The sequence below is a fragment of the Vigna unguiculata genome, chromosome 8 (genome assembly GCF_037176805.1).
Source record: "Vigna unguiculata cultivar grain cowpea cultivar isolate G323 ecotype 2 chromosome 8, ASM3717680v1, whole genome shotgun sequence".
In the NCBI taxonomy this organism is placed as follows: Eukaryota; Viridiplantae; Streptophyta; class Magnoliopsida; order Fabales; family Fabaceae; genus Vigna; species Vigna unguiculata.
In genome coordinates this window covers 5,653,498-5,669,130 of record NC_140799.1, presented here as the reverse complement: position 1 = coordinate 5,669,130, position 15,633 = coordinate 5,653,498, and positions in this window count along the sequence as shown.

Sequence of the window (15,633 nt, the reverse complement as noted above, 5' to 3'; positions counted from 1 at the left end):
CTGTCGGTGACCACTCCATTCATAGTAGCAGTCCCAAAGATCTTGCAGAATGAAATATTCAACCTTCTCCTTGCCAAGAGGTTGCCACAATTGATTTAGATCATTAAAGCAACTCTGCAAATTACATGATAAAAGCAAAGAAAATTAAGATACCAATCACCTTATTTTATGTTATATCCTATCAACTAGATTGTAAACATACAAAACAAAGATGTAGGGGTGTATAGATTGTTGGATCATAAAAAGAAACCCTCTTAATATCCACAAAAATTAAGCTAATTTGGATGATGAAATTTAGCATTATATATTGAGTTACTATAAGAAAAAACAAATGTCAGAGTTGGACTCATTTTGAATCATAAATTGTGTATTTGCAATCAACACAACTTAAAACTCGAATTCAACTTCAATTTCATTGTTTAAAAGAAAGTATAAAATTAAAATAAAATTATCTATTAATCCCTCACTAGTATTGTATTTTTATTAAGTTTTATACATAATTAGTTATTTTGGCTTTTAATGTGAAATTAGAATTAATTATGAAATATTTAGTCTAAGCTAAACATAAACACAAGAAGAAAAAGAAAAGAAACGAGAAGGAATATTTAGGAAAAAATAGTAAAATAGGAAAATAAAGACTCCACATATAAACAAACACACAGAATTAAATACAATCAGTGTGGGTTCCGAAAAGCACAAAAGGAAATACATTATTCATATAAGCAGATATAGCTCCCTTCATTGCCTTCACCAATTTGCCTTGTTAGTAATAAAAAGATATATTGAAATTAAAAGGAAAAAATTTGAGAGAAATTTAGGAAGAAGCATTAGGTCTTTCAAAACTAAGAAAGATGTATCAGAAGAAAATTTTTGCGCAGAATAATATTACTTAAAGATAACAATGGCGACGATACAAAGTGAATGACGTATAAGCAGTTCTGAAAAAATGATTCAACGGTGACAGAAGGAACGCACCTCACAGGACTTAAAGAAAAAAGGAAAACCCTGAATCGTAAAGTTTGAAGAGAGAAAGAATGTTAGAGAGTTTGAGGATAACAGGATTTGGGTTGGAATGTTGGGTTAAAGACCCTAAAATTATGAAAACATGTTTAATGTTTGTTGTTAAAACAAATAACATATTGTTAATTTATTTATTTGTAAATAAATTAAATATTACTTTAAATATATTTTTAAATAAATTAAAATATTATGTTAAATATAAATTTTAAATTAATATTAATTATTTTAATGTTATAATAAAATTAAATAATTATAGATTTAATGTTCTCATATTAAAAATTTAGAATTAAGATGAAAAATGAAAATTTATTTATCTATAGTAACATTTATTTATTACAATATCATTGTTAACATTATTTATGGTAACATTTTTAATTACTTATGGAAACATTTTCAACAAAAATCACTATAGTTATTCATAAGATAACATTTACAATAAATGTGATAAGTATGAAAAATACTTATTATTCTTATTTTATTGGACCTCTTAATTGTACTTAATCATGTGTTTTGTGGGAAGTTTTAGGTTGTTTTTAGGTTCTTTTAGGTTAGATATATTTTGTGTTATCTTTGAGATTATTGTATAGGAAAGTGAAGGATTGGAGAAGAAGTGAGGTTATTCTGTCAGGACCAGTCGCCCAGCGAAATGGACCAGTCGCCCAGCGAGTGTGCTCTTTCGCCCAACGAGTAATCACTTGTCGCCCAGCGAGTAAGTCATCTCGCCCAGCGAGAAGACGGTTTTCTGAAGTGGTTATAGTTTCGAAAAGTTACACGAAACTGTGTGCTGGAGTGTGGGAACGCGACAGAACCAGAAAGGAGACGAAAAAGCGCCATTCTAGGGCAAGGAGACTTCACAACAATTCATCCATTCCATCAAATTCATCCATCCTTTGTTCTAGATGCTTAGGAGTGACTAAACTCCTCCTTCATTGGGGTTGGATGTAATGGACCTATACTCTTTGTAATTTTCCTATGCAATGTATTCTCTTTCGTTGTTCATATGTTTTATCTCAATTAGAAATGTGCTTGATGGAAATCTTTGCTATTTGGTTGTATCTAATTATTGGAAAATGAATTGGAACTTAACCTTGGATAGAACAACCATGAGATTAGGTTCTAGGAATAGACGTAATCTCTAGGTCATTCTATACATCAAATCTTAATGCAAGTCATGTGTTAAAATAGTTAAGGAATTAATATTTTGACATATTTGACTTAGAACTTACTTCTAAGGAATTAGGGGTTAGTAAGCTTATGATTAGGATGTTTGAGCACGATAGAGAAATTGTGTAGAAAATATTGCGTTAGTATGGTTCATGAAATCCAACCTTGATGAAGTGTTTCTTAAATCCTTTTATAACTTTAGTGTTTATTAATTTTGCATATTGTTCTTAAATTAAACCAATCTTTTACGTTGACATTATTGCTAAAATTAGTAAATAATCACACTTAGACAAACAAACACAAATTCCTTGGAAAAACGATACTTGGACTTCCATTTTTACTACTTGTAACGAATTGGTACACTTGCCAAAGAGTTATCAAAATGTAACAAAAAAATGTTACTAAATCTAATAAATCCTATAATGAATGAATTTCATCATGACAAATAAATGATAAGTTTTATTTTAATACATGTACTTGTATAAATAAATAAGATTAATGCATAACTAAAAATAAATATAATAAACAAAGGAACCAATACGTGACTGTAGATAAATATAAATGAATAAATGAGAGTAGATATAAATTGAATAAATAAGACTACTGCACAACTGAAAATGGATATAAATAAATAAATAAATAAGAAAGAGAGCTAAATATAAAGTAGAATGAGGTTAGGAACACCTCACTTAAGATAAATATACACTACAAGAATGTAGGTCGTTTGCATCGGTCGTAGATGGACGCCACCAGCCAAAAATCTACGATAAAATGAGGATCGCGTCGGTCTAGTGACGGTCAAGTGTACCACACCCATTTCTTCGATGTAAAGTTCGTTTGCGTTGGCTAAATGGGGATGAGGATTTAATGCTTATTTATCGTCAGCTAAGCCGTCGCAAAAAAATAAAAAAAATAATAATAATTTTCTATGCGTGGGTCAAGCCAACGAACTACTTAAATAATAAAACAATCTGAAACAATTTTCGAGTGGGTTTTGTGTGGGTTTAGCCGACACAAACAATTTGAAATTCAATAGTTGGCGTCAGCTTAGCGTGGGCTTGGCTGACGCAAATACTAGAAATTTTTGGTATGAAAAGTTTATGCCCAGGCACATCCTGAACCTGCATCCAATCCAAGAACTTGTATCCTTACACATTTCCAACAATTCAGATATCATTTCATTCATTTAGAATTGAAATTTCAAACAGAACATTAATGTGGAAGAATGTTTTTGTAGAAAAATAGACCACACCATAGAAGTAGAAGAATTTAAAAGGAAGAACAAATTTTCAAGCAGTTGACCAATCCCAACCTCCCATATTCATGTGGAAATTTATGTTCATCCCTAATATCTCCCAAAAATTCCTAAGAAAAAGGATAGTTGAACTAATTAGGCTCTGAGCACATCCATAAGTAAGAGCAAAGAACAAAGAAGTAGTATAAATTGGTGACCTTATAATGCATATTTAATTATCCAAAAGCTAAACAAATTTTTACACATGCCAACAACAAAGAAATCAATTATACCATTCATCTATCTTATTTGATTACCAATCTGAACATAAAAACTTACCTTTAGTGTACTTCTAACACAAGTTTCTCCTCCACACCAAATGCTTCTGCTTCACCCCAACACCCACTAATTCCACTCCAAAAGTGACGGAACTAACCTTTACGCTTAAGGTTTCAACTCCACAACACCACCAAACATGTCTACTCACAGAGACCTGTACCTATTAACAAAATAATAACCTTTCATTAGGGTTTATAAGTTCACATTAATCAATAGTGCAATATAGTTTACCAGCTCACTTCACATATACAGATTGATTGTCACAAACCGTGCATGAAATGGCCACGCCTCGTAATGTCCCAACCCTCACCTTCCACTAAGTTTCTCAATGGCATCTAAATCCCTTCAAACAGGTTGTCAATCTTCCACGAAAAATGCAAAAACAAATTGGGGATTCTCACCCTCTTAGAGTTCCAGAAAGAAAAGGGGAAATGGCCTTCACAATATTTTCAATCTCGCATCCCAATCGATCGCACTAAGCTTTGCAATGTGTCCCATGGCTTACAACTCACAGAATGCACAAAGTCCACTCAAGATGCACAAGCTCGAGAAAGAGAAAGGGGAAAAGTTAGCCTTGTGGTGCTCGATGAGAGGAGAAAGGGAAAAGTTAACCCTGTGGCACCCGATGAGAAGAGAAAAAGGCAAAGGGAAATATTTAGTTTTCCCACCTTAACTTATATTAACTAATTTCTTTTTTTTCTAATTTCAGTTCCTTAGCGTGGTGGTGTAAAGGAGAAACTATTATTTTTTATTTTTTATTTTATTTTCTTTCTCTATCATCGGTGTAGAGTCGTTTAACCGACGCAGATTAAATTTTATTTAATAAATCATTATTTAAAAAGTCTGAAAATGGTATTTTTTTCATTTCTATTCGATTTCTCTCGCTGCATCGTTTTAGTATCGACGAAAGAGCGACTCAAATGCCAAATTTTTTTTCTTTTTCTTTTTGCTTTAGCGTCCTATTTTAAGTCGTATAAGCCGAAGCATGCAGCGTCAAAAGACAGTCCGACAATTCTCTTTCGACGCTAATATATGACATTCTTGTAGTGATAGAAATAAAAATAATTATGAATAGATAAAAGATCGTAAAAGTAAAAGGATAAGATGATAAATGTTTTTTCCCCTTACCTTAGTTATTGTGGAAAATATACCAAGGTTGTATTGAGACTTTGATGATATATAAATTTCTTTTCTTTGTTGCTACTACTTATCTCCCACTCTCTCTCTCTCTTCTTTCTCCACTGATTCTTTTGTTCACCACTGCCTCCTTTCCACTTCTTTCTCCCTTCTTTCATCACCTGCTTTGGTATTTATAGAGGTAATGTAATCATTACTTTTAGTTTAAATTAAACTAGGCTTTGTGTTGTTGTTTTTCATTTAGTTGCTCACGGATTATTCTTAGAAGATATTTTGTTTTCTTCTTATCACCAGAATAATAATATTTATCTGTCCTATGTAAGCAGTTCTCCTTGTGTTAGTATTTATTAAAAAATAAATAAAATAAGAATGGTTTATACATGAATACATAATATGTAAGTACAACCATATTCTTTGCAATTAATACAATTATTTTATATTACTATTATTACTTAATTTAATGATTAACACTAATCGAGATATATATATATATATATATATATATATATATATATATATATATATATATATATATATATATACTATTATAACTGAAAAACAAATTATTTTATTGTAGTTTATACGTACATTATGTTATAAATATTATAACTTATTTTATTATTTGAAGTATATTATTTTATAGTAATATTTTTATTATAATTATTTTAATTGTAAATATTTAATCAATTTTTTTTATCCTTTGGATATTTATAATCTTTATATTTCTATGTTCATAATTTATTAGACTAAATAAAACATACACAAAAAGTAATGTATTATAAAATTTTAGGTGTTAACATATTCAAAACATTGTAGTATAAATTTTGAGATGTTACAAAAGTTGTTGTTAGGAAATAAAATAATGTTTTAAGAAGACATGTTGATTGATGAAATGATAATAAAGGAGAGTATCTAAGTTATTTATAAACACAGTTATGAAGGAAAACACATTAAGTGAATTCAATTTTTGGAATGAAGTTTAATGGCATTGGTTTATACCTAGAGAAGAGTGTGATTTGAGTTGGAGAAAACTTTGGTGACTGATTTTTTGAATGAACCTGATAAGGAAAATTTATATACAAGAAAGGAAGATGAGTCAAAATGAAGGGATGAAACACAAGAATGCACAGTCAAATCGACTTACGGAAAGTTAAATATAAAAAACAATGTTCAAGTGGTTATAGATATGGTGTGTTTTGGAAAACTAAAGCTTTGTCATCACACTATAGGAAAATCGCCCGTCAATAATCCCAAAAATCCATTAGTAATTTGAGTTTATCGACGGACTACCGATAGCCAAAATTTCATTAGTAAAATTGTTGTGGGTAGATGTTACTAACGAATCGCGAAATCTGTTAGTACATATCCATTAGTAAAATTTGTCGATAAACGTTGCAATTTATGTTTTTCTTCTTCCTCCTTTTCTTTTTTCCTTTTTTTCTTTTTCCTTCTTCTTTTTCCTCTTTTTCCTCCTATGCTTCTTGCCCTCCTCCCTTTCCATCGTCGTCGCTACCACCATCTCGTCTACCGCCTTAGTTCCCCCTCCTTTTTCTCCTCCTCGTCTTCCTTCTCCTCCAACTTTGGCCATCACCACTACGACTTAACTTCTCCTCATCTTCCTCCCCCTCCTCATCCTTATTTCTTCTTTGCTTATTCTTTTCACCCATCTTCCCTTAAATTATTTTATTTTTTGCATTCCACCTAAATACTCAAGCTTTTTACACTTAGGTGGAGTGATTTGATGTATACATTCTAAAAAAATATTTTAACATGTATATATAAGTTGTAATTAAGCTTAATTACTAATTTGGTCTTAAATTGGAAACGACAAAATTCGATCGTTTTAAAAAAAATTAGAACTAAATTGAATGAAAAATAATAAGGGAACCAAATTGAACATTTTTAAAAAATTAGAAGACTAAATTGAACCAAAAAAAATAAAGGAACCAAAATAAACTAAAGCAACAAATTATAAGACTAAATCAATAATTAAGCCTTATATATATATATATATATATATATATATATATATATATATATATATATATATATATATATATATATATATATTCAAGTGAGCATTATAATTTCGGTGTTAATAAAATATGTTTTCAATTGTTAATTTGATAACTAAAAATTACATAATAACAAAAAATGTTGGATTGCTATTTCGGTAGCTATTAAAATAAATATTACTATGCACTAATTTGGTCACTATTTCAATTTCTAATTTGCGATTATTACTATTCGGTGACTATTTCAGTTATAATTTGCAACCAAATTTTTGCAATTGCTAATTTCGATTGTTAAATTGTATTTTTGCTTTTGTAATAATATATATGTGTCGACTTAATCTAGACTTAATCTATGCTAAACTGTTTTAATTAAAAATAAAATCTAAAAATTTGTGATAAATTAACTTTGACTTAATTTACTTAGAGTTTATTTTTAAAAGTCAATATTAATAAATTAGTATGATCATTGTTTTGGAGTTTGTTTAATTAATGAAAATTCGACACTATTAACTAATTAACATCAATTTATATTTTGTTAGCGTCAAGTTTTAATCTATGCTTAATACCACTTTTAGTTATAACTTAAAATATAATATAAAAGGAATGTAAATTAATTTCTGCTAACTCACTTATCATCTAGTGAACTTTATTTTGGATGGCAATTTAGAGACAACTATTTCTAAAAAATAATTTATTTACAAAATTATAACCTACAATATTTCTTTCTATAATATTATCATCGTTTGTGTCGATATATTTATGCTAGTTTTAATTAAAAGAAATATTGTCAGGTTTTTATAATAATATTTATGAATCTTATTTTAGTGATTACTTCAACTACGACTTCATATTTACAAAAACAATGGTAAACTTATTTTCAAATTCAAAACATTATTAATTCCTCACTCGGATACCCATACAAAAACTTGCTTTGAACTGAGTTTTTTAACGACTTTATTTAAACCCTAAGAACGTAAGCTATAACTAATTAATTTCATAGACGATAATAGAAACTATACATATTTTTATTATATTTTAAATCATATACAATTGTTTATCCATTTATATTTTCTTATCTTTGATCAAAATAGAAAATAGACCGTGTATATTCTTTGTTCACTATATGAAATATTGATTTAGCTTCTAAGCGTTAACGTCGGCCAAATTGTAATGTTATTAGCTTCGACTTAGCAAATTTTAATGTAACGATAAATATTAAATAAAAATAAATAAAATTACTTTTTTGAATTTTTATTAAATAAATATTTGTGTTAGTGTGAGTTTAGTGAATGTTAATATTATTTATTTCTAATATACTTTATTTAAGTTAGCATCAATTTCACAAACACTAACTATAAAAGAACATAAAAATTAAATAACGTTAATGTCAGTTTAAAGATGCTAATTGTATCTATTTTAAATATTTTATTTATTAAAGTTATCGTTACTTCAACAAACGCTAATTATAAAAAAACTATTAAAATTAAATCAGTTTAAAATTAAAATTAAAGTTCATCGCTTTAGCATATGCTACTATATTTATTTTCACTGAAAAAAAATTCTTAAATAATGATTAATTGACAAAGAATAATTAGTCACTGTAATGTCCAATTTAGATACCAATTTATAAACTAAAAATTATTGACAACTAAAATAGTTTTAAAAAATTATAATTAATCTTTAAATTGGTTATTAAATAGTTATTATCATGAATTGGTCTTTAAATTAGTCATTGACATTAGCTACTGAGATTTTGACTATCAAAGAAATTTGTGTCTAAATTGGTCTTTAATTAAGAAATTGATCTCTAACTTGGTCTTTAAACATAATTTTTGTCTCTAAAATTTATCAATATTTAAGAGTTTCTTGTAGTGTTTTAATATAAGTTGGCTTAGTGGACCCTAACTATAAAAGTATTTTAAGAATAAATAAGGTTAGGGTGGACTAAACAAACACTAACCTTATGTTGTTTTTAAAATTTATATTTGTTTAAGTTAGTGTTGGATTAACCAAAGCGAAGTTATATGTTTTGAATCTTTGTGCGTTCTTCACAATCAATATCAACGATAGGTTATTTTTAATTTATAGACCTAGATTGAAATATATGTCCTCACCTACAAATTCTTTTTCTCTCAATATATATTATACACACACACATATACACATACGCACACACACACATATATATATATATATATATATATATATATATATGTATATGTATATGTATATATATATATGTATATGTATATATATATATATATGTATATGTACATATACATATATATATATATATACATATACATATATATATATATATATATATGTGTGTGTGTGTGTATGTCCAATCACACTCATTTTTTTCATTAATATTCATAAATCTCCTCTACTCATTTGCTCTATTTACATTAATATTTTTCATATTCATCTCCTTCATCAAAACTTGTCTTCTTTATCTATACATATATTTCATTTAGATTGTTTCTCTCATATGCTTCATCCACATTATTCTCTTCATCTCCATAATTTATACTAATATTCTTCATCCACATTTATCTTTTTCATTCACATTCATATTCTTCATCTACACTTATCTTCTTCATCCATTACATTCTTTTTATATTTTTGCGTTCATTATTTTTTGCTAATTTTTTTTTCTTCTCATTTTGCTCACAATTTTGTATTATTTTGGTCATATTATACTTATTTTTAAGTAATTGTGGTTATAAGTGTTCATTGGTGCTGTTAGCATTTGCTTAGCCCATGCTATTAGTGTCTGCCAGCAGTAACCTATGCTATTATGTTAGTGTCCACCCTTTTAGCGTCTCTCTCTTATGAGATGCAAAGTCGATTTTCTCTTTAGCGTTGATAATTAGTTTGCTTGTAGTGATTTCATTTCTTTGTTTTCACTCCTTAGACCTTATCTTTCTTTTTCTCACACCTTATTTTTTGGTTTTCTCCGTACTTAACCTCACTAGTTTTTAACCACATTTTTCCTCCCTTCCCCAACATCTTTTCCTCCTTTGAATCTCACCATTACCCTTTTCCTCCTCTATTTACTGATAGATCATGAAATATGTTGATAATTACCAACTACCGCAAATTCGTCTATGAACATTTGTCGGTAGGATTCTAGCCATTGGTAAAATTCGCTGGTAAAAGTTGTGATTAGGTCTTCTTCTTCTTCCTCCTCCCTTTCCTATTCCTTTCCTTTATTTTCCTTTTTCTTCCTCTTGTCATTCTCCTCCTTGTTGTGCCTCCAACACTATTGTGTCGCTGTTTAACTCGTTGTCGCTTATTAGTGAAAAATGACAAATGCACTTACCGCACACAACAAATAATAAATATCGTTCTCTCCAAACGGACTTGTGCATCACATGACAACTCTCACAATTGATAACTCCAGTAGACAACAAAGATCACAAAAACACAAAGAAACTATTTTTGGTATTTTATCAAACAGTTGGTGTGCAACAAAAATTTAACATAAGAGTATTTACAATTTTCAAAAGTAGATTTTGTAACATCCCGTCAGGATATTACTGATTTAAATAAATAAAACTAATAATATCATACAGATATCGCAATTATAAATAAACTTCATTTCCCAGAAGCACGAAAAATTTAAACTTTTATAATTTCAAGATTTAATTCCAAATCCAAGATTACACAAAATTGAATAATGCAGAACGGTCTCATAGACTTTTACATTTTATTTCAAAATACAAATAACATAAAGCCATAAAAAAATCTCCCATGCTATCCCTCGTTCTGTATCTAAGCGTCACCGACACCACCTGCATCAACATCCTCTGCTCACGTGTACCGCGTATACGATCATCGCCAAACACAAGCAGATAGGGTGAGCTTATGCAATCAACATACATCATAACAGTAAATATATAACCAACCATATAACTAGATTTTCTGCAAATAACCAATATACAATCTCTTTCTCTAGTCTCTATCGTCTGGCCACCACCAGACCATTCATGTTCTACCTCTTCTAGTGATTACTCTAAGATAATTTGCTACCAAACCTATCGGCCACAACCGACAGAGAACGTGCGGGAACCAATGCCATGGATCATACACCGTAACGCCAGGTGGAGTTCCCATTTACGAACATAGTCCGTAATGTTCCAAGACTACCAAACTCGTCAGCGATTTACTGAGGAGGGCAATCTATCTGGACCCATCCGTACTGGCCACAACCAGCACACTCACACCGGCAACACTCGCCAACCCGAGCTCAACTCAAGGGTTCCTCGTATTCATCCGCAATCACGAGCTCAACTCGAGGGATGCCATTCCGAGCTCAACTCGAGGAATGTACGTGCTTAACCCCTATCCTGAGCTCAACTCAAGGGATACGTTCCGAGCTCAACTCAAGGAACCCAGCAATCTTACCTTTGAAGCACCACCAAAAGCCTTGTAGATCACCCTACAAAGTCTAATAACTAGGACTTACAGCAGCCAAATCGCCTAGCGGGGGACACGTACCGCTAGGCGCTACAACTTCCAGACCGCTTGGTGGGGGACACGTACCGCCAGGCGCCAAGTGCCTTAAGAATCATAGAGTCTGCAACTACCGCCCGGCGGGACCGTTCCCACCACCAGGCGGACGCTGTTCCAGGAACTACGATTTCTATCATTATCGCCTGGCGGGACCTCCCTGCCGCCAGGCGCCTCCTGCACCAGAACCTCACTGTTGTCACGCTACCGCCTGACAGACCTAACTCTATCGCCAGGCGCCGTATCAATACTTATGCAGTACTGGTTTTGGTCAGATAATCTTCGCATCTTACACTCGCACCCATCCTCAATCCATTATCCTCCTAATTCAGTGCATGGTATTGTTTACTTGTATGAACATTTACCACTCTCCCTTGTTGATATCGTGCAGCGGAATGACTAAAAAATGGTCAAAAAATCAAGAGGGGGGTGAATTGGATTTTTAAAAATTTTGACAGGTTTTAAAATTTTTCTCAAAATTTAATTAATTAACTTAAGGTAATAGTTACTTTAAATGCAAGTGCAGATAAATAAGGAGTTTAAGGGAAGAAGATGCACACTGATATTTATACTGGTTCGGATCAAAAGACCCTACGTCCAGTTGTTAATCTTTCAAAAACGAGATTAACTAAATCACTAAAATAAACCAAACTTACAATCAATGATAAGAAAGATTAGGGTTTAGAAAACACCTCTCTTGAATCACACAAGAGATGAAGACACCTCCCTTGAAATCCACAAGGGATGAAAACACCTTCCTTGAATCACACAAGGAATGAACACCTCCTTTGAATCACACAAAGGATGATCGGCTTCTCCTAGCAACAGCAGCAGCACTCAATCCCTCAAGATCTCACTTGATGAAAGTTACCGCTCTGCCCACACTAGGTTTTTCAAAGCCTTCCCACAGAGAGTTCTCAAGTACTCAAACTTCTCTAATTTCTGTGTTTGATAATGAAAGCCTACCACTCTATTTATAGAAGCCTATTTAGAAATTAGGTTAAGAATATGAAAAGTTAAATCGCAACTGCCATAAATAATCGATTATCATAAGTGATAATCGATTATCACAGAAACTTTTATGAAAATATTTTTCTTGCTGTGATAATCTATTATCAGTCAGGATAATCTATTATCAGCAAGTGATAATCGATTATCAGCAGTGATAATCGATTATTCCAGAGGCTTTTCTCAAAAATCAGTTTTAATTGAGATAATCGATTATCACTAAGAATAATCGATTATTCCAGTGAGTTTTGCAAATATATAAAATTCTCTTAGTGTTCTACTACATGGGTTTTGCCTTTTGACTCTTGACATACTAATTTAACTATTTCAAATAACATACACATATTACAAAACCTAAATAACTAAACCCATAAGTCTTCAATGTATCTCTTGAATCGAAGCATTCTTTTAAGTCTTCAACATTTTTCCATGCATCATCATCAAGTCTTCCATACTTCTTCATAAGTTATCATCATCATCATCATCAAAACTCCTTATTGGAGGAAGATGTTCATCTTCTTCTTTTTGTCAACATCCCTCTCTACAACAACTCTCTACAAAATAATTACACGCCAAGAGACTCAACAATGGTTGGGTTTCATTCATGTTTTTCCAAATCAATACTGATACGCATGTTATTAAGGCCCTGACAATACTAGAATATTCCATGAGCTAACATACTCCCCATGCTTCTAATTACCATTCACTCAACTACTTTATACACCCACAAGTTCGCTTATAAAGTAAGAGGGAAAATATCAGTACCTTAGTGGGATCGCTATACACTATCCCCTCGCAGATAAACTAGAAACTGATTTACCAAAGGACCAAACGCCTAATATCCCAAAACACTATTACAGTCCGGAACAACCACTCAGATCCATGTCCACTGCGTTGGCGCCTAGCGGCCATTCCCGTGCCGCCAGGCGGTGCTTGCCTTTCTGGGAATTTTCCAGAATTTTGTCACTCTGTACAATTCAACCTCTCCAATTTTCTCATCCCAGTTCCTCTGTTCTTTCACTCAATTCCACTCTCTCATTTACTTACGATTATTACTCTTGTTAAACCTTCACTTACGCCTAATTTCCTTATGCTAGCAAAACCCCAATTTCAACCTTACAGCACCTTTCCCATTGTTCCATTCAAATTCGTCCCTCAAATATACTTAGTTCATATAAATACCACATTATCTCATTACTTAACACTATCACAGGATTTCCTTACCATCAGAAACAACCCAGAATCACAAAATCACCAAATTCAGACCCAACAAACTCGTATCGCCTGGCGGAAATTCATCACCACCAGGCAGTTCATCAGAGGAACTCAGAAAATGGGTTGTAACTTACGTCGCCTGGCGGTGTACCGCCAGGCAGTTCCTCAAAGAACCCAGAAATACACTAAGTGGGTATGTGCCACCTGGCGGCTATGAACAACCCGCTAGGCGATTTCTAGAAAAATCTCCAGAAATCAGAAATTTACAATTTAAACAATGATCATGCAGTCATATTATCATACATTTCATGTATTCATTAAAACGAACAAGTAAATCAGAGTCCAGCTCCCCTAACCTGATTTTCCTTCAATTAAAGCTTTGACGATTAAGATTTCTCCCCAAACCAATTGCCTCCTTAGCCTTCTCTCAATTCAGCACCAAAAGTCTCACTCAGACCTCACAAAATCTCAGATTTTCGTGCTCTCTCTCTGGGTATATTTTCCAGCTTGCCAAACCTTCTCTATTAACCCATTTTTTCCTTTTAAAGTATGCCTAAAAACTAGGTGAACATCCTAGAACGAAAATTGGGTATTAAGTGGTGTTTAATGTCATTTACCAACTCATTATGGCTATTTTCCAGCCACCCCTCAGCTGCCATACTACTAGGGTTTTCCTTCAACCTTTCCATATTCAAGCCACAGCCAAAAATACCAAAAAATAAAGTTTAATGTGAGTTCTCCAAGACTTGAATCTAGAACCATGCCAAATCAATATCAAACCATCATGCCAAATCATGTTTCATGCTAACAATCATCATCCAATTATCATATTATTTCACAGCATGATTATCATATATTTAAAATAATAACGAATAATAACATAAACTTGGTAGACATAGGACTCGAACCCAAGTCCTCTCACACAATCAAAGTACTCTCAACCACATGAGCTAGCACTTTTCCACATCATCCCAATCATAATTTAATGTCATAAATGATTTTCCCACCTGCATTTATTAATTAATTAATTATTTAATTAATTAAATTCCACGAGTCTTATAGATTTCACTCACTTCATTCTCATGCATTCACTAACATCTCAATTCCATATTCAAGTCAAAATTAACTCACAAGATTACTCAAATCATATTCCTAAAGACTTTGAGCCTATGCTAACTCATCAAGTTTCAATTCCTTGAATCCTAACAAGTGAAATCATGCATTAAGTTCAAAAGTCTTAATATTACTAATGAATCATGTTCTATCCCTAGCCCATTAGGTATTCAATTTCAGTTTTAGGTTCAAAAGACATTTTCCACACCTCAAAAACCATAAAGTGGAAAAACATATGTATATTAACAACACAAAAATACACGAGAAATATGTTCATTACATCTAATCTCAACAACAAGTTCTAGCTCTCCATGGGTGAGAACATAGGGTTTACAAATAGAAGAAATAGGAAAGAGATGGAAACCAAACCCCAAGGTTCTCGGCAACTCCTCCATCCTCCAATTGCGCCTCCCATTCGCGTTTCCATCTCCAATTCGTAACCCATCTTTCTCTCCAACCCCAAAAGGGGGAAAACCACCATGAACGGAGGAGAATACTTAAAGAGGAGTGAGAGAGCTTCCCAACACCCCTAACAACCTCAAAGAGGGTCTCCAAGCACCCAAAAGTGTTTTTCTATTGTGCTAAATGAGGAATCTTCCAAACCCTCATGATAAATATGTTTAAATACCCATTTTCTACATGTCCGCGTGGTCAATGCTTAGCACCATCTTAGTGCTGCCAAGCACTATCAATAAAATTTCAAAACTGGCAACTCTAGAGAGTCGCTGCTTGGCGGCACTCCTCCATCGCCAGGCGCTCTGATGCTCTGCAGCTAATTTCCATTTCTGACTTTGTAGCGGTAGGTACAATTCCTTGATGCTCGGCGTGGCTATTTGGCTCAAAATCAATTTTTTGTTGTCCAAAACATGCTCC